General features: G+C 41.8%; 1 pseudogene; it reads left to right on the forward strand.

The window, feature by feature from the left end:
* Positions 1-1,450: 1,450 nt before the first annotated feature.
* The window catches only part of LOC150064865 (propionyl-CoA carboxylase alpha chain, mitochondrial-like), a 52,614-nt pseudogene continuing 41,734 nt past the window's right edge, over positions 1,451-12,330 (forward strand).

A 12,330-nucleotide genomic window follows, 5' to 3' on the forward strand; every position in this document is an offset into this window, starting at 1 on the left:
CTATTATAACAAAAGAAATCCCAGTATGGTTCTAGGATATAAGACCAAATAAATTATATTTTTATACATTTGAAATGAGGAATTAAAAGCTGAAATCAGCTGGGGGTGATGGTGTACACATATAATCCAAGCTTCTTGGGAGATGAAGGAAGGATTGCAGTCTGATACAAGCAAATGTGCAAGACCCTATCTGAAACATGAACTAAAAGCAAGAATTAGAGGTGTCTGGGCCTGGCTCAAGTAGCTGAGTATTTACCTAGTGTGAAGGTCTGAGTTCAACCTGCCCCCACCTCCAGTAAGAAAAGAAAAGAAGAAGACAATTTCATTTACAGTATCATCAAAAAGAATTTTCAAAGAACATAAGATTATATTTAACAAAGAAGTATCTAACTATAAACTGAAAATGTATAAAACACAGGTTTAAAAAATTGAAGTTAATTTAATTTTAAATTATTGAAAACATGTTTGTCCATCAGAAGATATAGTTAAACCAGACACCAGTGTCTCAAGCCTGTAATCCTAATTATTCAGGAGGCTGAGAATGGAAGGGCTGCAGTTCAAAGCCACATTCTACAGAAAAGTCTCTTAAGGTTGCAACTTCAACTTCAACATAACCAGCAGAAAGCTGGACTGGAGGTGTGACCCAAGTGATAGAGCAAACAAGCCAACTGAAATTGAGAACCTGAATTTAAACCCTGGTACCAGCACAAAAGAAGAAAAGGAAGAAGGGAGGAGAGAGGAGGAAGAGGAGGAGAAAGAGAAGGAGGAGAACAATTAAGATGGCAATATTTTACAGTCCTCAGATATAACTCAATTGCTACCAAAGTGATGACAAACTGAATCTAAAATTCACAACAATTGCAAAGGACCCAGAATAGCTTAAGTAATCGTGAAAAAGAAAGCAAGAGAACACATACTCCGTGATTTTAAAACTTACTGTGCTGCGTTTGTACACGACAGTATAGGACTGGCACAAAGCTAGATGTGTAGATAGTAGAAGAAAATTGAAATTCCAGAAATATACTTATGATCCATGGTCATGATTTTTGACAAAGGTACCCAGATTATCTGATGAGGGAAATAATAATAGGGGTGTGAGTGTGTGTGTGTGTCCGTGTGGTTAGCAAAGAGCACTTAGAAATCCCATAGCCACTTACAAAAGCATGAAATTAGACTCTTTCTTATATCACATTACATGCTACAATCAACTCAAAATAGATTAAAAGGTATAGACATAAGGATAAAGCTAGCATGATCTTGGATTTGGCAAAAGATCCCTAGAAATAAAAAACAATGATGCCAAAGAAATTGAACTTCCTCAAAATAATAGATTCCATTTAGAGAATGAGAAGAAATCAAGTGGGTAACCAGACCTATAATGCATTCAAGTGGTAGAAGCAGGAATATTGCGAGGTCAGCATGAATTACTTCAAACTGCACTAGGGCTGCTATGGTGGGGCTCTGGGTGGGAGCTGTGGCCCCAGTTGTGGCCGGAGGGCAAGGGCAGCAGCCACCACCACAGCGGATGAAGAGTGCAGGCTTATGGACCCTGAAGCATATTCCATCCTATTCAAGACAGTGGGCCTGATAGTCCCAGCCTGAGTTCAGCAGGATGTGATCCTAAGGAGAAAACTTTTGATAAAATTCTTCTTGCTAATTGAGGAGAAATTGCATATAAGAAGCGTTATTAAAACTTGCAAGAAAATGGGCATTAAGACAGTTGCCATCCACAGTGATGTTGATGCTTGTTCTGTTCATGTGAAAATGGCCAATGAGGCTGTCTGTGTTGGCCCAGCTCCCACCAGTAAAAGCTATCTCAACATGGATGCCATCATGGAAGCCATTAAGTAAACTGGAGCCCAAGCTGTGCATGCAGGTTTCAGAAAACAAAGACTTCAGTGAGTGTTTGGCAGCAGAGGATGTCATTTTCACTGGGCCTGAACACATGCTATTCAAGCCATGGGGGACAAGACTGAAAGCAAATTATTAGCCAAGAAAGCAAAGGTTAACACAATTCCTGGTGTTGATGGTGTAGTCGAGGATGCAGATGAAGCTGTCAGAATTGCAAAGGAAATTGTCTACCCTGTCAAGCTCAAAGCCTCAGCAGGTGGTGGTGGGAAAGGCAGGCACATAGCTTGGAATGATGAAGAGATCAGAGATGGTTTTAGATTTTCATCTCAAGAAGCTGCTTCTAGTTTTGGTGATGATAGGCTACTAATAGAAAAACTTACTGGTAAGTTTTAGATGATAAGCATGGAAATGCCTTGTAGATTAACGAAAGAGAAAGAAATCAAAAGGTGGTGGAGGAAGCACCAAACACTTTTTTGGATCCTGAGACTTGAAGAGCAATAGGAGAATAGGTTGTGGCTCTTGCCAAAGCGGTGAAGTATTGCTCTGCTGGCACTGTGGAGTTTCTTGTAGACTCCAGAAAGAACTTTTCCTTTTTGGAAATGAATACAAGACTCCAGGTTGAGCATCCTGTCACAGAATGCATTATTGGACTGGACGTAGTCCACGAAACAATCTGAGTGGCTAAGGGTTTTTCCCTCTCAGGCACAAACAAGCTGGGATTCCTATCAACAGCTGAGCAACTGGCTGTCAGGTTTATGGTGAGGACCCCTACAAGTCTTTTGGTTTACCATCCATTGGGAGATTGTCTCAGTATGAAGAATCACTACATCTACTTACTCAAATTAAGTACAGCAGTCCTCCTTTATCTGAAGAGGATATGTTGGCAGGAGCCCTAGAGTTTGCCAAAACCTTGTATAATACCCCCATATATAGATATATATTACTATGTATGTATAATATTTTATCTATCTGTTCATCTATCCATTTCTAATGAAAAGTTTAAATTTATAAATCAGCCACAGTAAGAAATTAACAATAGTAACTGAGAACCATAATAATATATTACCATAAAAGTTATGAATTATTTCTGGAATATTTCATTCTATGTTTTCAGATACCAACAGGTAACTAATCAGAAAATGAAACTGTCAATAAAGAGGATTTAGTAGTTCATATCCCCACCAAGCCATTCTGCCTATTTGCCTGAGGATTGTCTGGTCATATATACCACCCTTGTGTAGTTTATCCAGAACTGATGGGGACCCTGGGAGATAGAAGGAGAGGTGCTCGCAGAGAACCACTGAACAGTAATTATATGCAACAGACAAGGCTTACTGCCTGCACCAAAAAAGGATCGTACTGCTCTTTCTGTGAAGTCCAGAGATTCCGGCTCCAAGTGAGAGTGGGGTCTAGTCAGGAGATAGACATGAGCTGGGACTTACCAGAGACACAGACTCTGAATTTGCCTTCTACCCAGCTAAATTTACAAGACTCCATCTCAACCTGGGTAAAGTGAAAGACACCTCTCATCCTCAGCAACGGTAACAAGTAGAAGGATTATAGCCTAGACTAGTCCCTGACATAAATGAGACCCTACCTCAAGAATAACCAATGTACTAAGTGCTTGTACCTTGTGCCTGTAATCCTAGCTACACCAGAGGCTGAGATCTGAGGATAGAAGCTTGAAGCCAGCCATAGCAGATAAACCAAAGAGATGTTTCTGTTTTGGGGTTTTTGTCTGTTTTTTTTTCCCCTCTAATTAACCACCAAAAAGCTAGAAGTGGAGCTGTAGCTCAAGTGGTAGAGTACCAGTCTTGAGTGAAAAAGTCAAGTGAGAGCTTGATGCCCTTAGTTCAAGCCACAGTGCTGAAACTCATACAAAGAAAAGCTGAAATATCATTGTTTGTGGCTTGTGAAACAATAGCCCATTCATTCTACTCATTCTAAAACCACCAAAAAAAAAATGAGACTCACACAATAATACCCTTGGGGAAAGGAAATAGAAGAAGGGGGGGGGACAGTAAAATAGGTGTGAGTCACATTAGGGTGGTAAATGGTGGAGAGGTAAGGTGATTGCAGGTGTGGCCAAGTTGAAGCTCCTATATCCCAAATGTCTCAGCCTTCAAGCCCCACTGGAAATGTGTGATCCAAGAAAAGCCTAAGATCAAGGTCTCTGCATCTCTTGGCTCTGTTCATATACTGTTTTAACAGTCTAATTGTAATCCCTTGCTATATATGGACCGTAGCTACTCATCCAAAGTGTTAGTATGAAATTAAATGCAAACGAAAGGAGGAGACATTTGAACATAAGATTTGCTAGAGGCAAACATAAGAGAGAAAGCTTTCATCAAATACTCATTTCCATCCAGTCAAAGTAGAATTCGAGAGATCATGAAGAATAAAGTAAATTCCTATTAAGCTGAAAATAGTTTTCATGTTAGTATTCTCTCATTTGCTTACAGTATGTCTGTTGCCTCATATAATTACTTCAAAAAGATACTATTAATAACAGAAGTATGGTTTCCAGAAAAGGAGGGGATGGTAGGGAAGAGAAGAGAAGTAAAGTTGAAAGTGGGAGGGGGATATACCCAGACCACATAAATATAATTCCCAGAATAGCCACAGCAAATTCCTCATTTGTGAAAATGCCTCCAACAAGAAGCTGGGGGTGTGGTGTAGTTAACATTCTTATTTAGCAGTGTGCGTGTGCACATGTGTGCATGCATACATATGTGTGTGAATATGTGTTCCAACTCTTGAAAAATAGAAATAATCAAACACCAGTTTAGAACTCTCCAGCTCAGTCAGGAAAATGGTGACATGCGAATATATTACTGTTCACAAGTATCCTTCTCAAATGGTTTTGGTCAATAAGGTATCTTTGCAAAACCTAGCACCTACTTGCCCCTATTTTGTTATAAAGTGAGTGAGCAGCACACGCAGGAGAGAACAGATCATCTTTTAGGAAGGGAGTGAAGAGTTGAGACATGGAGTGCCTCAGTCTGGTGGCTGGTCATAGAACTCAGGCTCCTCTTTTCATGCAGCAGAAAGGAAGTGATTGAAAATCTCTGCCCAGCACCGAGAAAACTCTTTTGTAACTGAGTAACATCACTCCTGTTCTACCGAGGGATCAATGAGTGCCTCACAGAAATTCAGACAGCCCAGAAGCCCCCAATTTCTCCAAATACATTGCTTGGGGGATAGAAAAAGTCTTCAAAACAAATGTCTTTTTCATGGTAAACGTGGTGGTCTATTCATGCTTCTATTAAAAATACAATTAGCAATTTATAAATAATACACATTTTTTTCACATTTTAGAGATTAAAAGTCTATGCAGAGGGGTCACAAATAAATAACCTAACAATGCACTTTAAGTTTTCAGAAAAAAAAGTAGTAGGTAAAAAGAAATAATAAGGGCCGGGAGTTTGGCCTAGTGGTTAAAGTGCTTGCCTAGCATGCATGAAGACCCGGGTTCAATTCCTTGGTACCACATACATAGAAAAAAGCTGGAAGTGGTGCTGAGGCTCAAGTGGTAGAGCTCTAGCCTTGAGAAAATCCAAGGACAGTGCTCAGGCCCTGAGCTTAAGCCCAGGACTGGCAAAAAAAAAAAAAAAAAAAAAAGAAATAATAAAAATTAGCCAGGTGCAAGGCTGAGACCTGAGGATCTTGGTTCAAAGCCAGCCCGGGAACTAAAGTTCATGAGACTCTCATCTGCATTTAACTACCAGAAAACTGGAAGTGGTGCTGTAGCTCAACTAGTAGGGCAGTAGCCTTGAGCTGAAGAGCTCAGGGACAGCACCCAGGGCCAAAGTTCAAGCCCCACAACCAACAAAAACAGAAAAAGAAATAATAATAATTTAGGGAAGAAATCAGAGACTAAAAAAAACAATACAAAGAATCAATGAAACAAAAAGTTGGTTCTTTGACAAAATTGATAAACCTCCTGCCAAGCTAATCAAAACCAAATTAATAGAATTAGAGATGAAAGAGGGGTGGCACAACGAATACCAGTGAAATCCACAGAATTATTACTAAGGATTTTGAAAACTTATGTCCCAGTAAACTGGAAATAGATACATTTCTAGATGTATTACATCTACCCAAACTGAAGCAAGGTGCAATCAGCCTTTCAACATCTGTAATGAGCAAGTATTAATTAATATAAAAATCTCTCAACAAAGAAGAGTTCAGGTATGCCAGAGCTTGAATGAAAAACTGGCATTCAAGCTCCTCAAACTAGCCCACAAAGTAGAAAAGGAGGGAATACCAAATTTATTTTATGAAGCCAGTGACCCTGCTACCAAACTTAAAAAGAGGAGGAGAAGGAGGAGGAGGAGGAAAAGGAGAAGGAGGAGGAGGAGGAGGAAGAAGTTCATCTTATAGGCAGAGTGCATGCTTAGCAAGTCTGATGCTCCGAGTTCAATCTTACTGCCAAAAAAAGAAGAAAAAAAAAGAGTGTAATGAAACCCACTAAAAACTATTAAAAAGCTCCAGTACTTTCCAAGAATGCTTGAGTCCCAAAACTCCCAAGGACAGTGATAGTTCAGGTATCCGTGGAAAATTCACTTGCACACACATGTGCTTCCTTAGGTAAATGGTTCGTGTACATCCCCTTGTTTGGCCGTCTTAGGCCAAAGGCCACTTGTGTTTGCTGGGAGCATAAAGGCATGCTGCACCAGGGTGTGGGTGGAGGTGGGGCGAGCAGGGAGTGGGCTGCTACTATTATTCCTGCCAAGATGAATCTGTAGACAGAATGATTTGGATAAAGCATGACCTGCCAGAATCTCCTTTCGGTTCACCTGGAGCTGAGCACCTGCATATGATCATGTTCCCTTTCAGCCGCATCCTCAACCGAAATGCTTTAGAGACTTGCCAGTATGGATTTATGAAGCAAACTAGACATCTATGTAGGAACCTAGAAGGAAGAGTCTTTCAGGAAAGGTTTGTCTGTCTCCATATTTCTTAAAACATGCACTCTTCTAATCTTTTCTTCAGTCTCCAAAACCTTGATTAACTTATGATGTATTGGTAAGCTATTGTTGCAGAACAACCTGAGGGTCAAAAAAAAAAAACCCCAGGAGCCACTTTTTGTCTCTCAGGCTGGGTTCTGCTGGGTGTCTCTGCTACTCCATGTGATGCCATCCAGGGCTAATGGGAGGGCCAGGTGGAGGCGCCCCGGCTGGCTCACTTATGAAGCTCATGGGATGGGATCCCGGCAAGGCTGGGGGAATAGAATGAAGGGTTCCACGATGGGGATATAGTTCAGTGGCGGAGCAGATACTTAAAACAAGTGAGGCTGTAAGTTCAACCCCCAGAGTCATCCATGTGTTCTAGTCCTTTCCAGGTGGCCTCAATAAGTGGCTTGGACTTCTCACAGCACGATGGCTGGGTTCCAACAGGGGCTGTTTCCTGTATGTGAAAGCCAAGACTGTGGTGTCTTCTGGCTCCATTCAAAAGTAATACAGTCTCATTTCTACCACATTCTATTTGACAAAGTAAGTCACAGCCAGCCCAGGCTCAAGAAGAGGGAGAGACAGATTGACTTCTCAGAGGGAGAAATGACAAAAGATTCTCGGCCATCTTCCATTTACATACTACAGGTGCAGAACAACATATTGCCATGATAAGAAAATCAACAGAACAAACACAGTGAAAACAGCAGTTGACATTCATCCTGGTTACCAATGAGCTAGAAGAAGGGAAGGCTGGGGTATGTAGGGCTGGGCAACCTTTGTCAGGTAGGAAGGTAAATCTACCACCTGTAGACAGCCTTCTAATCTCCAGGACAAGGTCAAAATATGAATGTGAAATCTCTGTGCTTATTTTCTTCAGCCTTTAAAATCATATTGCAGGAAGCAATTGACCTGTGAGCTTCCAGTTTTCAACATCTGCCTTCCACTTTTCGTGAGCTGGTTCATCTTTTATGTGAAACACCTGTCAGCAAGATGGTCGTGGGCAACTCATTTATCAGAGAATGTCATTGCTTCATGGTTGGTGAGAGAGGAAGGAAAAAAAGAAGAAGTTAATTATCATGTGGCTGGGCAGTCGCCAGGGCAGGGGTGGGGAAAGTATTTCTGTCATTTAATTACTAGTAATTACTTCAGAATGATAAATCAAAGTCAGGGGTCAGCCCAGAGCTGCAGTGGTGGTAACAGCTGTGTCGGACAGAATGCTCCTTTATAAATTAAACACCTGGAGAAGCCTGGTTTCCAATTATTTCCTATAGTGCTTATCAGATTCCAAGGACCCTAAGGGATAAAGTGGGTGAATCCCATCCCAAGGGAATGGATAAGAGGTGAAGATAAAGAGAGAATGAGTGAGGAGAGCACTCTTGATCTCTGAAGACAGGTAATTCTGTCTGCAGCAGACAGAATTGAAGAACCATGTGGCCAGTGAGGGGAGCTGAAGAAATCCCAGAGCCAGATTCAGCCTCAGGGCTAATCCAGTAACCTGGGCAGAAGGAACAAATTGTTTTGCCCCTGTTCCCCTCCCCCTCCTGCCAAGTTCAGGCTTTTAAAAAAAAATTGTTACCATGGAAACCAAACTGCATTCTGTTCCGTGATGGGTAAAACAAATGTCCTTTTTGTACATGTTCCCTTACTAGAAAGGCATAGCTTCTAAGATTTCTAGTGATTGCCTGCAACAACCTCTACATATTGTTTCTTTTTCCCCTATTTATCCAGATGAGCATTTTTATAAATTAGCTGTAATATTAATTGAGCAAAAATAATCAATAATGAAATAGATGAGTACTGCAATAAAATTGCCAGAATCACCATTCTTTCCCTATGGGGCAATCATGAAGTAAAATAAGGTTTGCTTGGACATGAACACTGACATATGACAATTGATCTGATCATTGATTAATGGATACACTGAAGGGAAAATTCATGTCTACATGGGATAGAATGGGACTGCATGAGATTTTTATTTCATGACTTGGACAGTCATTGACTAGGGGCAACGGAAATTGCAGGTTATAAAATTGCAGCTATAGCATAATAAAGAGTTGTCCAAGTTGCAAAGTTCCAAGATTAGACAGTGGCTAACATGGATGATAGGTATATTGAACTCTAAATCTCAACAGCACTGAATGCATCAGAACATTTCTGGGGGAGGGAGGGAGGGCAAAGCTGCTTTAGGGCACCATATTCCTGTAAAGATCAGCTTCTGGGGTGGGAATAGGAACTAGAGGTTCCACGCACTGCATCCCTTCCATGCACAACTATGTGGCAGAAGCAGGTGTTGCTTTATTCATTGGTTTGCTTAACGAATTCATTCAACCAGTGTTTATTACATGCCTAAATGAGCCAGTGCTTTCCCAAGTTCTCACATATTCTCTGCCCCAAGGGGTGATGAGATCGTCTCTCAGAATGAGTGTACAGTTGTTCAGGGGGACATTTTACTCTTCTTGGCTGGCAGCTGGGGCGCAGGTGAGAGAAGTAGGAGCTTTCCAATGAGCTTTGGGAGGTCGAGAAGGGCATACAAATGAAGTGACTATATTTCCAATTTTAACAGAGTTAAATGTTTAAAAAATTGCAACAGCTCTATTTTTAGATGAAAGGCAATAATGAAGTTTGAGCAATAAAAATGGTGTTTTTGTTTTTTGGTTTTTTTTTTCCAGTTGTGGGGCTTGAACTCAGGGCCTGCGCACTGTCCTTGGACTTTTCTCAATGCTAGAAGCATCACTTCCAGCTTTTTTCTATGTATGTGGTACTAGGGACTCAAACCTGGGTCTTTGTGCATGCTAGACAAGCACTCTGCCACTAGGTCAAACTCCCGGCCCCTGTTTTGTTTTGTTTTTTAATGCTAGTACTTCACCAGAGTGACGAGCCCCATGGATTTGTCTGCCAAGGCTGCTTTTGAACCATGATCCTCAGATCTCAGCCTCCCCAATGAACAGGTAGCTAAGGATTACAAGTGTGAGCCACTGATAATCCATCTCCACCAACTGAGTTGTAGCCCAGTCTGGCCTCAAACTCATGAGTCTCCTGCTTCATCCTTCTTCTTGATTACTATGGTGCATCAACATGGCAGGCTGGAGCCCTTGAAGCCTAGGCCAGGACTGTGATCTTACTTGATTCTGAGTAAGGGAGGAGCTAGCTGGCAGCAGATGGGAGTATATGAACCTCAGAAGGTTAATGAAGGTGACACTAATGACCATGAATAAGTATGAGAGGATTTCAGGGTTAATGACAGGGATAAGGAGGAACATAAAAGGTGGAAAAGCGGAGGGAGTCACCCTTCTGCATGCTTTTATAAACCCACCTATAATGAAACTGGCTGGAATTCGCTGATATCAGTCCAAACCAGGCTGGACTGACTGTATTTCTTTAAATTAAAAAAAAAAGGAGGAAGTTGGGGGGGGGGGAATAAGAGGAAGAAAGGGAGGAGGAGGAGGAGGAGGAGGAGGAGGAGGAGGAGGAGGAGGAGAAAGAAGAAGAGGAGGAGGGCGGGGGAAGAAGAGGAAGGAAGGGAGAAGGTGGGGAAGGAGAAGGAGGAGGGGGGGAGGAGGAGGAGGAAAGATGAACGAGATGGTGGGCCAAGAGCAGCCTATGTTAAAAGAGCCAATTTCTTGTCAGGCACTGGTAGCTCTGGTCTGGAATTCTTGCTACAATCTGAGGATTGTGGTTTGAAACCAGCCTGGGAAGAGAGACTCTTATTTCAGTTAACTAGCAAAAAGCCAGTAGTAGAATTGTAGCTCAAGTGGCTCAAGTGGTAGAATGCCACTCTCGAGTAAAAAAACAAAGTCAGACAACAAGGTCCTGAGCTCAAGCCTTCGTACCAATAACCAGCACAAATGTACACAGAGCCAGTTTCCTGAGAGCTTTCCCAGCAGCTCAGGGGAAAGCCACAGGTGATGTAGGGAAGAATTTTTCCCATTTACTAGAGCAGATCAGACCAGAACACCTTCCGAGCAATATGGTGGTCTTGCATGTCTATTGCTAGGTCTGAGAACTCTCAGACCGCACAACTACATCTTCTGACTTACATGATATAACACAAGATATAACACAATCATTTCCCTAAGTCATTGGGTTTTACCTGCCCCAGCCCATTAGCCGATATCAATGAAGTTTCATTAACATCTCCAGCCAATTCCATTTTTACACAATAAACATTAAAGGGACTTAATGGCCAGTAATTGTGGGCTCTGGTGAAGTTTTCCATCTGGGAAAAGATACAGAAGATAAAACTTTTGATCTGTGTGGAGAGCATGCTTGCCTGCAGGGTAACTGAGGTGGTCTGGTCTACCACTAGGTTTATGGCATTAGTCTCCTGCCTGCCCCCTTCCACATCAATGCCTCCAGTTTCTGAGCTGGCAAGTGAAGCCCTCAGAACATTACATTTGGTTTCCATAGTCTAGTCCTAATTTTACTTTACATTTGCTTAATTTTCATCCCAGAGGAGGACCATCAGCTATATTTGCCTAGATAAATGGCTCATCATCAATTGCCTTTGACTTCATTTTATGATCAATTAGTTGGAGGCTGTCAGTACATCTTCAAAGCCATTATGTATCTTTCACACCCCGTGACCCTATCATTTATAAGCACTATGGGTATGAGAGAGGACGGGAGAGAGAAAAGGCAAGAAAAAGAAAAGAAATGTTACAGTACTTTTATTAGCTGCTGAAATGCATTAGGATGCATACACTTAGAACCCCACAGAGGAAGATATCCATGCCTGTAATTGGAATAGCACTATCAGTCCCTTCTTGGCTCCTTTTAATAATCTCTGCATTGTTTTATTCCCAGGATTTATTGATGACCTGCAATAGCCCTCTCCCAGGCCCCAGCCTGCAGGGAAGGAGGGTAGTGCACATGGCCCACTCCTTGACCTGAGCCTCCTCATAAATCAGGCCTTGCATTCGTCTGTGATAGGGAGCCAGATGGCAGCTGTTATTGAAGGAGCTCAACAGGAATCAAGGCTTGTGATCTTTCCTGTTGCTAACAGGCCTGATTTTTTATGGCTGTCAGCATCCCTGGAATGGCTGAGGGAGGCATGAAGGGAGGGGAGGAAGGCAGAGACCCTGTGGCTTTAGATTTGGGCTTTTTTTTTTCTCCCAAGAGAGCAATCCACAAAGGTCTTTGCCTCTTCTTCATTAGCCAGTGGGCCTTAGACTCTCTTTGCAAAGGTATTGCTTAGACTGTGCAAGTGGCAAAGAGAAATGTAATTCCATGTCTTCTAGAAAGGAAAATGGCAGCCAGCTTGCTTTGCTGATGGTAGGTACGCCATTTGCATCGAGATCGTATATGACAGATGACAGCTTCCTATGAAATTTTCATCCTGCTTAGAATACAATTGTTATTCTAAATGCCTTGGATGCTAAAATAACAGCCATTACTGAAAGCTACATGGTGGGTCCAACATTTGGTCTTTTCGTTATTTCAGAATGATTAGGCAGAAAAATCAGGAAAGATGAGTATAGAGGAAATAAGCATTCAGGATGAAAAGCAAAATGCTTGCCAGATGACA

This window comes from Megascapheus bottae, chromosome 3 (genome assembly GCF_031878675.1).
Source record: "Megascapheus bottae isolate mThoBot1 chromosome 3, mThoBot2.hap1, whole genome shotgun sequence".
NCBI classification, from domain to species: Eukaryota; Metazoa; Chordata; class Mammalia; order Rodentia; family Geomyidae; genus Megascapheus; species Megascapheus bottae.